A 13,132-nucleotide genomic window follows, 5' to 3' on the forward strand; every position below is an offset into this window, starting at 1 on the left:
AGGAACATTACAGCATCTTTTCCTATGTGAGGTTAGTGTGAAATCCTGGGCTAATGTCTTCTAAAGATACTGAGATCTACCTGTGTACAGGAGAGAGACTTTGAAGGCTGTGTAGAGGAGCCTGAGCCTTCAATTGACCAATTTGACTTACAGCCAGCCCTCAAGAACAAATTGAGTTCCTAAGTCAAGGGTCCAGTGTATTTATCTTTTAATCTAATTTTTTCCTGTGTTCATTCTGGTCACCCTTAGGTAAGATGCTACCTCTACAGCATTAGCTATCAGTTTAGCATTAGAATGGAAGACTGTACATATGGAATTAGCAATGCTTTTCCTTTCGCTCACCTACATTAAACAGAATCTGAAACCTAGCTGCCACCTTACAATCACTGGTGTGTCACAAGTGAGAACTGAATCCTAACAGGACATTGTCAGTTCCTATGCAGTAACACCACAGGTTTTCACAGTTTTCTGTTGAAACTTACATATGGAAATGGATTAAAACACTGCATATTTTTTATCATGGATGTACCATCATAGTCTTACCTTTGAAGTAAACATAAGATAATAAAGGAGATACATATAATCTTTCAGAGTTTTAACTGAAAGTTCCAATAAGTGGTCACTTTATTTGTTGAAATTCCCAGCATTTGAATTCTCTACAATTTGAGAAGTTCCTTATCAATTGTGGCTGGTAAGCAGAGTTTCTTTTGCTTCTCACAAAAATACCTATATGGGAAATAGAGGTTTCATTTGTCAGTTAGCAACTCCTGAAGCAGTAGACTGTAGCTACTGACTTTGGAGCACAGTTTTGGTTTATCGTTCAACAGCAATTACAGGCCACACCTTAGATTTTCAAAAGGAAAATGCCTTGCTGCAACAGTTCAGCTAATATCTAGGTCTAAGAAATGTGCTAGATACTTTTTAACATTCACGACCTTATATAACCCTGAGACTAACTTATGGAATCTATTATTTTCTGCATGATATAAATGAAGACAGTGACTCTTGGAATAGTTAATTGTCCAGTTATGCACCTAGTAAGTGATACGGGTGAAGAATAACCTTGGGGTCCCAAGTTCTCTCCATTCTATTCACTGTCTAATGAATCTGTTTCATATTAGACTTTTTGTACAAAATTATTACTGTCATCAGCTTTATCTGGGGAAGATACACTTTGATAATCCCAATGAATGGCTGAAACCACAGGTAGTACTGAATGCTTAATAAACTAGAATTTTCTTATATGCCCTAGTATATAAGCATTGTTTCCTGGTAACAAAGTTAATCTGTTTCTCCATGTTGTATGCCTGGTGTCTCAGCTCTTGAACTTTATGGCCATTATGAACTAAAAAAAAAATAACTTAAACACAAGCACTGCTGTTCTGTGAAAGTCGATCTCATTACCAGGGCAGTTTCTCTGACAGACAGGCGGGCAGCACAGACCGCCCTAGCATGGCTACACTGAAAGATGGGATAGTTCACCTCTTGGAGGGGGACAGAGTGAGATAGGAGGAAATTTTATCTCTGACATTTTATCGTCAGAGCAGCATGCAGTTTAAAACATGAATTGTTTACCTCTGAGTCTTTCTACTTAACATTTTCAGATTGCAATTGAGTGTGGATAACTGAGGCGCTGGAAAACAAAACCGATGAGGGCAGAGGAGCTCTGTGCTGTAAAGCTGTGATATATACAAGCCAGCTTGGGGAGGTGGCATTGTTAAAATAGTAATATTTAAATTAACTCCATTTTCTACTTAAAGTTTTCAACTTATTGTAGAGAGAATTCAGACAGCAAAATCCACATGAACATTTGTCAAAACTCTCCTTTTCCATGTGTCTCTCCTACAGCCTCACTTTTTCTGGGTCACCTCACTTACAGCCTCACAAACATCTCCTCCATAACTGCTTGGAGCTTTTCTCTCTCCTACAGAAGGGCACTGTTCTCCTACTCTCCTACTTCTCTGACCATAGCTCCAGTTGTTCTCATCCTCTCTGTTCTTATGCAGCAACACAAATGCCCAAGGAGTCAACCAGAGAGCAAGAGGACCTTCCCAGGAGATGTTAGGGACAGAGCAGGCGATGCCCTGTGACACCAGCAATCAGTGTTAAGAAGACAAAGCCAAGAGCACTCACTAACCACACATTTTGACAGATTTTGCCCAGCAGTAAAAAAATGTGGGAACATTTAGAAAGAGGACATTTTCAATAAACCAGTACTTTCTTGGAAAAATAAAAATCATGCTATGCTCTTCAATTCCATTTGCATTTTATGCACTGTTGCAAAAAAAAAAAGCATAATAATCAGAGAGTGATACTTTTGGGATAAATTTGTCAAACTCCTGTCAGAGTATCTTTCCTACTCCTCACATTTGTCATCATGGCCAAGGATATTTTTTCCAGGAAGTCAGAAACGGGGATTTCAAAGTACACCTGTAAGGGCTCCAGTGCTACTTATCACTCTAAAGAAGGGAAGCTCAGGTCCAAAGATTCTACTTCCATTGCAGATAGGTATTTTGAATAAAGGCAGAATAGCAAGCAGCCACAAAATCTGTGTAGCACACAGTAGTACCTGGGTCTGGGGGCCTGTGAGGATGGCAGATCTTAGCTGGTGTCCTCCTGTAAAGGAGGTCTGGTGGTGCAGTTTAATGCTGCTCGACATGGCTCTCTCCTCCTTGGGCAAGTCAGCCAACCTGGGCAGGTTCTCACGGCACCAGCGAGTGCAGTGCAGGGTTAATTCATCAGTATAAACACTCCTCACACCTCTCACACACCATGTCCACTATGTGTCATTGACCCAACAGATTTTGTAGTCAATTCCTACCCCAAAACAAGAAGAAGCAAAAGACATTTCACCTCCTTATTGGGACAAACCAATAGCAACAGATACTGACACATAGCAGATACTGGCAAAGATAAAAAGTTGGGATATTACTAAAATCTACCATAATTATTGAGGGTTTTTTTTCTGTATCACCATATCAAAAGTTAGTATTCCTCTTGGTAATGTCAGCTGTAACCTCAGGGACCTTTCATCCATCTATCCATCCATTCATTCACTGTTTTTTCTTTTCTTTTCCTTTCTTTTCTTTTCTTTCTTTTTCTTCTTTTTTTCTACCGGGAATCAAACTCAAGGACTCCATTCACTGTTGTTTTAAAGGATAATGTTTAGTTCTTTACACAGTTTCTATTTAAAAGAAATATTTGACCCGCTATTCCGCTGCTGGGGATCTTCCCCAAAGAATTAAAAGAATCATACCATAGTGACATATGTGCACCCATGTTCATAGCAGCATAGTTTGTGATAGCTAAAACCTGGAAACAGCCCAAATGCCCATCAACTGGAGACTGGATAAAGAAATTGTGGTTATTTTTATAAAATGGAGTACTACTCAGCCATAAAAAATGAGAAATTAGAGACACTTATAGCTAAGTGGATGCACATTGAGGCAATACTCTTAAGTGAAATAAATAGGACACACATGTATAAATACCAAATAGTTTCTCTGGTGTGAGAAACTGAAAGTATACATAAGGACTAAAATGTATAATAGGTAATGTGAAATAGGAAGAAAAGGGGCAAAGGGGAAGGAAGTGGGAGGGCTAGGGGCAAGGATAGAAGGGAATGGGATTAATATGAGAAAATGGAAAAATAGGAACACAATCTTTGTAAACAGGGAGGAATGGACGGGTTGAAGGGAAGGCTGGGCAAAGGTGAAAAATAAGAACCAAGAGAGATTATGTAAAGGTGCAAATTTCCAATGATGAATGTCATTATATTGTATACCTAAAATGTACCAATGATTAGAATGAATAATCGAAAATGTAAAATAGGAAGAAAAGGTCCAAAGGCTAGGAGTAGTGGTAGGGGCAGGGGAAAGGAAAGAAGGGAAAGGAAAAATGATGAGAAGTAGAAAAAATGGAAATAAAGTCTTTGTAAATAGGGAAGGGTGGAGGGAGTGGGGGGAGGGCTAGGAATGGGGAAAAAATAAGAACCAAGATGCATTATGTAAAGGTACAGTTCCCAATGAGAAATGTAATTGTGTTGTATACCTACAATGTACCAATAAAAAAAAAAGAAATATATTGTGAATGACATATGGAATTTAAAATTGTCTAGTAGTCACATTTAGAAAAAGTAAAAGAAAAAGATAGAATTAAATTTAATAAAATATTTAATCAAATCTAAAATATCATTATTTCAATATGAAATTGGTAATATTATTAAGTTTTTAACATTTTTTCACAAAGTCTTAAAAATCCAGTGAGATCCAGTGTATCTCAGCCTGGAATACTCATATTTCAAGTGCTAAGCAACCACAGGTAGCCAGTAGCTATAGGATCTGTGAAGTTAAAGGCCATGCACTGAACCTGAACCTGGCGCTGATGAAGCCTACGTGATGGCTCTCATGGTATAGTGATAAAGACATCAAACATGTATCTTGTATTATCAGGAGATTAAATAGGATGGCAAAGTGGAGAATGACAAGAGGAGAGCCAATTTAAATACCATAGTCATGTATGTCTTTCTGAGAAGTTCAAATTTTAGCTCACTTTTTTGGTGAATATTTTACGTCTGCACTTCCTGGATCTTGTCATGGCACTTGTGTCTATGCTGAAACTCCTCTCTTCGTTCCTAGAGCTCTTCGTTCCACACCACACAAAACTGATTACATGTCCTGGTCTCTGACTGTGATTTAGTTGGAGACATTGCAACCTCTCTTTTCAGAATCTCTTGTAGAAAGCCATCACTCCCACCTAAGATCCGGTTTCTGCTGACAAAGATTCAGTTTGTGGCAAAACCAATATAGTAAAGGGATATTACTTGAGATGTTATTATGAGATGGATACATTTCTGCATTATGACTTTACCTGATAAGGACCTGCTTTTTCATGACAAAAGTTGAATGGCAGAGTTGTTTTTCTCAGCAATTGCCTGCTTCTGTTTTTAAAAGTAGATGGTTATACAGAGAATACATAGTAAGAATACATAAAAGGGGAAATATTGCCAAGGAATAACAAAGGCAGAGATTGGAGAAGGTGAGAAAAAAAGGAAACATTAACAGTGTTTATCTGTTCTTAAAATGATTAAACTTGAAATTGCCCAAAAGAAAGTTTTGACTTTTCCACACTAACCTATCTAAGCAAGGTTTATCAAAGAGGGTAGTTTTTAAAAAACAATTATTGCCTATTGAAGTTGCAGATAAAAGGTCCTGGCAAACATATGCAGATAAGGTTTTTTTCTTTGGAGGATAAAATTCTCATGCTTCTTTAAATATATAGACAAAGCTTAAGGAACTGAAAGAGATGTCTTAGAGCTACAAATCACCTTGTGATTTCCTACTCTTTTTAAATCCCGCTCCGCTTGTCCCGTGACTTTGCAGTGCTAATTCATTGCTGTGATTGTGTAGCCCATTGGAACCAAAACTACTCTGGGTGGTACCCTCACACTTCAGTGTTCCTGGGTGACATGCAGGGCCCAGGAAGGTTTGGAATGACATTCTCAGCGAGCACCCTTGACTTCCATCTCTGGTAAGACTGATGCTCACTACTAAGCACAAACAGCTGAAGTAGTTTTGGGTGGTACAGTACAGAGCTGCATCCTGGGTTTTAAGCTGAGATGCTGTTTTCATGAGAAATTACTGAAAACTACAGTTATGGCTCTGTGTTTTCATACTAGACACTTAGAAAATGACTATAATTACACAGAGAAAAGAGTCCAGATTACATGGTGGGCTTTTTTAAATTACAAAAATATATTTGTGCATTTATTCCAGTTTTCCATGAAGGATTTCAACCACGGCAACAACACTGGTCTTGTGTTTAGCAACAAAAGACGATTTCCCAATAGCATTCCTTTGCTACCAGTGGATTTAAGGCAGATCTCTCCCTCTCTTTGCTCAGCCCTGCATCTGACGTTTAATGATGAAATATTTTGGGTCATTTCATTTCATTGAGATATTTTCAAAATGGGGATTAAGAATAAATGGAAATGAGTCAAGCAGTAGTAAAACCAATAGCAAAGTAGTGCCTTATGAATTGGTGGTATATGAATCAGAGAAAAGCAACTCTAACAGGCCAGACAGCATTCGGGGTACGTGTGCCCATAGAGTATGATGTAAAAGCTGTGAATTGAAACATGTTCAGTTGGAGTTAGTGTAGAAGTTGTTGTTTGCAAAAGAAAATTTTTTTCACTATGGCTTAGAAAAAGGAAGACACACCGTAAATACTTACTGACTCAACGAACAACTGAATGTTATCTGATTAAACAAGCTCTAGTGCCTGTGATCACCTGTGTCTGGATAGGTCACCCCTACAAAAAGGAGGGAATTTCTGAAAGTCAGTCTTTCAAACTTCATTGTTCCCACCCCATCAAGGTCCTTCCTGTCCCCTCTGCCCTGCCTGAGAGATCAGGTGAAGCCCACCAACTGCAGCAGTGACCAGAGGTAAACAGGCTGCAAAATGGGACACCGTGCTTGAGTCCTAGCTTGGAACCACAGCTCCTGTGTCTAAAGTGCGGCCTCAGCAATGTAGCAGAGGAAAGGAGTCAGAGATCCAATCCTGACAGGCACATTGTATGAGCAACCTGCACATCCCCAGGCCTGCTTCATTGTATCTTGTTAAATGAGAACCAGTGATAACAGAATCCAAATCAAGCAGGACCTTTTTTTGCATGCACATTGAGAACATGAATGTCTTACAAAAGGAAGTCATTCAAGAAAGCCAACAAGTTCACAAATTTGAAGTTCATAGTTGAAGCTCACCTAAGACTTTTTTGTAATCTTAATTGAATTTCTGATTGCATTCAGTATTTCATAATTTCCAGTGGAGGGGAGAGTGCCCACAAAAAGAAAGGCATAGTCTATGTTTTGAAGGGCTCTCAAGCCTGACAGTGCAGCAAGTAAAACAAATGTAGAACAGAAATACTCAAGTGATAGTTACTGGATTTCATTTATTATACAGTAAGGCTGGGATACAGAAGCACTGGCAGAAGGTGGAGTTGAAGAAAGACATGCAGAATAACATGCAGAATCACCCACTCCCTTAGAGAGAGACAGAGAGACAGAGAGATCAGAACCTGGTCTTTGCCTTTTGTTCAGGTATAGGTCACCAGACCAGGCCAGAAGATTCAAAGTAGTAGACCAGCTGTCCTCTAATGGTTACCTTAAGCTCACAGTTGAGTTTTTCTCTTTCTTTGTTTTTAACTTCTTCTGTAGTAGAACGGTCCCCTGGCTTTGTTCTTCCCTTTGGCAAAAGCACCAGGACCTCAGCAGCCCTGAGTTTTTGGGGTCCCTAGAGACATTGTTAAGTGACTTCGGAACTCTTCCTCCAGCAAAGCAAAAGCTGTCAACATTTTGCAAGGAAAATTATTTTCCAATAATCAGGCAAACAAAGGTCTATATTTAGACATGGGAAATTTTCACCCATTCAATAAATTATCATCAAGCCATTTTATTGAGATAGATTTTTGTCTCCTTTAATTAGAACAACCCTCAATATTTCTGTAACAATTAACTTTGTGCTTCCACTATGTGATTATCTTTGCGTATTTGCTAAGATACATTGAAAGTGGAGGAGTTTTTAAAGGTTTAGAATTCTGAATTATTTTATGTAAGTAAGCACTCTGCATTTTTACTAGATGTTGGTGTACAGATGAGAAACCTGTATTCTAACAGTGCCTGTATGTATCTTTGTGCTTCTCTTTAACTTCCCTGACTGTTAATACTGTACTGTATTTGATTTGCATGCAGGATGCCAAGTTTCTATTGGTTCACTGAAGATCTAGTCCTCGGTTTTGTCAAAAGCTACTGTCAGAAATGAGAGTCCTGGCCACCGTGTTTTCTTGCATGGTGGCTGCCCTCATGCTGGAGGATGTACTTCTTTTCCTACTTTTGCTTGGCCCAAACTCGCCCTACTGATCTTGTTTCTTTTCCTATTTTAATAAAGCTCTGCTACCATTAAAAAAAGAAAGAGCATCCAGATCAATGAACAAGCTTTGTCTTGTGTGTGTACTTTCCTATGTGTATGTATATGAAAAGGAACTTTACCCAAAATTCCAGAAACGTACACTTTTAGCCACTAAAGGTAGTTAGAGGACATATATACAGTGAATTTAAACTCAGAATGGTTGTTGTTTTGAGACAAGGCCTCTTTAAGTCACCAAGTTGCCCAGGCTGGGTTGGCCCTTGAGATCTTCCTGCTTCAGCCTCCCAGAGCACTGGGATTGCAGGCATTTGACACTATACTGTGACCAAGGTTAAAATTAAAATCATCCAGGGAACTTGTGATGATCAGTTTACTCACCCAAACCAACAGAAACAGAATCTTTAAGGTTGGGGCCTGGGTATTAGCATTTTTATTTTTAACTCATATGCACTCAAAACTGCAAGGTTTACAAACCTCCAGTTTTGTTCAACCTCGTATGTATAGGTAGACTGAATGAACATCCTTCAGGAAGAGATAATTTATCTCAGGAGACAGACCTTGGGTTGGAAGCCACATCACCTAACCCTATCTCAGAGCTATTTTCATAACAATTCAGTACTCATATTTGGTTTTAGTTTTTACTTATTTGAACTTTCTCTTGATAACATATTACAGAATGGACCATGCAATTTAATTTTTTTTTGTAAATTTTTTCTGTCAACTAGAGAAATGATGCCATTCAAAATTCATTAACAGGTGGATTTCCTATGCTTCCTACCATAGCCTACCTCTTTGCTTTCTACCAAAAATAAGTTAGTCTTTGATTATTGTGAAAGGTTTTTCAGAACATATTTATATCTTTTATTGCTTATGAAGCAAGTAGATATCTTCAATAATTTTACCATATGTAGACCCATTTTCAAAGTCATCATTTAAACTACATGTAACTCACTTTCTGGGAAATGTTCTGAGAAAGCATCACTGATAATCATAGGCCAAGAGCCAGCAGTGTTGAAGACAGATAGTTAAGCATTCCCTGTTCTTTGACATCCATCTTTTGTGTGCGTATCTGTGGAGCCCATCAGAATCTAAAATATTTCAGTTCAGCATAAAATTGCAGTAACAATTGTTACATGGTGTATTTTATCTTATAGAGAGATGGAAAAGCATATCTAAATGCATCATGCCTGTGCTTAGAAGTAATGCACATCTTCAACCTTGCTAGTGCCAGAAATAAATGAAAACAATAGCAGATAAAGGCTAGAAACGTTTTTCTCTTATGCATTCATGCAAAGCACCGAGCAGAGTGATCATCATGCATTCAGCATCCACTGTGAGCCCGACACTCTTTTTTGAGCAGAGGAATAGAGAAGGCAGAGTCCTTGGACTAGGTTTCCCACAAAGCAGACACAAAAAAATTCATCAGTTATTTGTCAAAAGTCAATAAACAAATATATTTTAAAGTAGTAGAAGTAAATTAACATTTAAATAAGAAAACTCATAAATGTGAGGCTATTTATGAATTATGAATAGAACTATATATATATATGTATATATATATATATTCACACAAGTTTTTATCCACAGGCATTTTGTAGGGAATTATTTACCTAATTGGACCGTTGAACTGGAGTATTTATATGAAGTGGGCATTACCTTCTGTAACTTCTATGTGCTTTTTACAAATTATCGTTATAGTGCAAAGAATAAAAATATGCCTGAATAGTATGTTTTTTTAATGATAAATTTTTTTAAAGACCAGAAAAATATCCATAACAGAACTAGAGTAGAGTATCAGTGGTTTAAATGGAGCAATGTATCCCAGTATAGGCACCATGATGTATCCGTCCTTGTGGAATTCGCCAAATGTGTCAGCTTTTCCATTGGTGAGATGCACTAGCTGACACCCACAGTTTCAAAGAGGAAATGATTTTTTTGGCTTGAGGGTGGAAAGGAGTCAGACTATGGTGGCTGCTCCAAGGCAGGAACATCATTGCGTAGGGGTGTGGCGGAGCAAAGCAGCTCAGTTTGTGTTGACCAGGAAGCAGTGTGGGGAAGCCATGCCAGAGAGGGAAGGTGTGAGGGAGCAGATGCACCTTAGTTCCCAAGGTCATGTTTCCATGACCCACCGGACACACCCAGAAGTGTGCCTTACAAATCCCTGGGTGGCGCCTGCCTAAAACAAGCCAGTTGACAGTAAAGCTTAGCCACTGTATCTATGTAACAGGTGGATATAGGATCTGGCTCAGTACCAGCAACCTGTGACTTCTGGGTTTTCTCTTCTTTATTCTCAAAGCTCACACTAGTCAACCCATGTTCCACAGGACTCAGGGGTTTGCGTTAAAAATTCTCTTAAAAAATGTTCAGTACTACTCTCATCTAGCCAAACCCCCTCTGTTATAATACAGTTTTAGCTTCTCTACCCATGTTACAGTCCTGTCTCCTTCTAGGGACCTCTCTGAGATTGCCTCCATGGTGTATCGGAGTTCCCCAACCCTCAGTCCTTCACTGGCTGAGAAGATCATAGAAGGCTGGTCACAGGGTGATCATGGATGTATAGTTTTGTTTAGTTCTCATCATGCAATATTAGATTTCTTATTGTCTTAGAACATTTTCAAAATTATAAGTGGGAATTTTATATCTTATTACTGGGGGCTGTCATAGGTCTTTAATATCTTTGCCCTAAAGGTTATCAAAGAAAATATTTACATTTTTATTCAATATTGAGAAGAACTTCTACATAAAGTATATGTAAGTAGGCAATCTCATACTCTTAACAGAAGAACCAATTTTAAACAAATACTAAAACTCTGCATTATAATTATACATCAATTTTTATGCAAAAGAACATCCAATTTGGTCAGTAGATTTAGAAATTAATAAATAAAACAAAATGTACATAGCAAAATTAGCTGCGCAGCTTCATCCTACTCACTGGAGTTTAAATTCCAGAGAAAATGAAATTATAACTAACATACCAGTGGAATTTCTTATTTTGCTTGAAAACCAATTGAATATTAAGTCATGATTCACTGACTTCTTAAAATATCTTTTAGTACTCAAAGGGAAAAGTGTAAAATAACCTACGCTGTGATTATTTTGTGAGAATGATTTGTAGTCATTCTCAAAAGCATTTCATGAAGAAAGGTTTGTTTTTATCTTTTTCACTTTTTTTAAAATTTTACCAACTCCCCAGTAGACTAAATACCCTGAGAAAATGAAAAAGTATTTATAACTGAACAGCAGTCTATGGAAACCCAAAGGCAGGTACTTCTTGTATAAATATGCCTCAGGCAAACTTCAGCTTGGTCTTAACTAAAATATTTAGTCTGCTCAAGAATTTTGTTCAAGTACAAAATTTGCATCCTGTTCTGTGAATTTCCTGGCCTCTCCTTTTTTGGATCATTTCCATTCTAAGGGTGTCTGCCTCCCTCAGTTTGAAACAGCTGACACCATCAGAGACGCTGGAAAGACTGCGGGCTTTGTCTCCTGACTGTGACCCATGCACGCCACTCTCCTGCTTTGCTTCTGGGTTGCTGTGCACTTTCTCATGTTATACTATGTTGGGAAATATTTACCTTATTTTGAAGGATGTCAATCTTAACTACATAGCACAGCACACCCACCTCTGAGTGCTTAAAGTTCCATTTTCTCTTTTCAGGTGAATATCCAGTCCTTAAGAATTAATTTGTCCAGCAGGCGGCTAAACCACTGAGCTAAATCCCCGCCCCCAAAATAGTATTTACCTTTTTTTTTTTTTTTGGTACCAAGGATCGAACTCGGGTCCTTGAGCTTGGGAGGCAGGCGGCGGAACCACTGAGCTAAATCCCCAGCCCCCCTTAAGAATTAATTTGGAGTAACTGTTTTCCAAAATAATTAAGTCTCTAAGAATGGCAACAGCTATTTATCATTTAAAATACTGAAATATTGCTTCCTTTTTAAAAAATATAAATCATATATAAATAAAAATATTAAAAAATATGTCAGTAGAAATAGAAACATCATGAGCATCCAACTCAAAACTTATCTGAACTTATATTTATGTATATATCATGCAGACTAGCTCCTTCATAATGAGTCTGTACAGATTGTATTGAATTGCGATCAGATACATATTTCCTATTTCTCCATTTTTTCACAGAATATTAATGTATTTCCTCTTATTCATTTCTTATCCTATAGAAAAGCGATACCTTATCTATTATGAGTATAAATTAAGTTCAATTTTTTAGAGAGGAAATAATGTATCAGTGTATTATCAGTGGATAATAAAGTGGTTTAGATTGTTCTTTTCTCATTGTGGAAAGGTTTCCTGAGAAAAGAGGGCTGCATCATTAACAACAATTTTAAAAAAAGGTGGAATATGGATAAGAAGGGAGAAGAGTAATTATTAATGAAAATGTCAGTATATAATAAAAATATAAGTAGTTTTGTGAATCATTTTTACTGTTGTGACAAGTATCAGTAATATCAACTTAAGACATATTTTGGCTCAGTTTTCTTGAGGTTTCAGTCCATGGTCAGCTGGCTGCATTGTTTCTGGGCCTGAGGTGAGGCAGGATGTGATGGCGGAGGGCATGATGGAGGCAGCCAGGAAGCAGATAGAGGGAGAGAGGGTCAGAAAGCAGGAATCAAGGACAAGATACAGTCCCCAGGATCACTGCCCATTACCCACTTCCTTTAGTTAGGCCACAACACCTGTGTTTCCATTATCTCCCACTCATGCCATAAAATCAGAACCCTATCAATGGCTTAATCCCCTGATGAAGTTAGAACCCCCAGAATTCAGTCACCTTCTGACAGCCTGCCTATGAACACAGGAGACTTGGAGGGGACATTCCAAACCTGAGCCATGCTGCAAGTCTCTATCCAGTATTAAATAACATCACCATAGCTCCATTCCTCTCTCGGTCTCTCTGCTCTGGTTCCTTGGTGTTTGTTTGATCCTCTGCTCCCAAAATGACCTCCAGTAGTTCCAGATGCTGCATGCTTGCTTGCTCAGGGAATAAGGAAGCAGGGAGGAGAGCTTTTGCACATGGGAAGAGAACCAAGTAATGGATGGAGGGGTAGGCATGGGAGAGTACAGGGATGTAAAAAGACTGGAGATGTGTTATGTACATGTCCCAAGACCCCATAATGAATGTAATCATTATTCACCACAAATATGCACTAATAAAAATTGAAATTAGAAGAAAAAGAAACAAAATGC

General features: G+C 38.2%; 1 protein-coding gene across 22 annotated transcripts in view; it reads left to right on the top strand.

The window, feature by feature from the left end:
- The window catches only part of Hs3st5 (heparan sulfate-glucosamine 3-sulfotransferase 5), a 287,277-nt gene that overhangs the window by 91,764 nt on the left and 182,381 nt on the right, over positions 1-13,132 (top strand). The window lies entirely within an intron of this gene.

The sequence above is a fragment of the Heterocephalus glaber genome, unplaced genomic scaffold, assembly GCF_053883595.1.
Source record: "Heterocephalus glaber isolate CG9 unplaced genomic scaffold, H.glaber_assembly_v1.0 deba00000896, whole genome shotgun sequence".
Taxonomy (NCBI): domain Eukaryota; kingdom Metazoa; phylum Chordata; class Mammalia; order Rodentia; family Bathyergidae; genus Heterocephalus; species Heterocephalus glaber.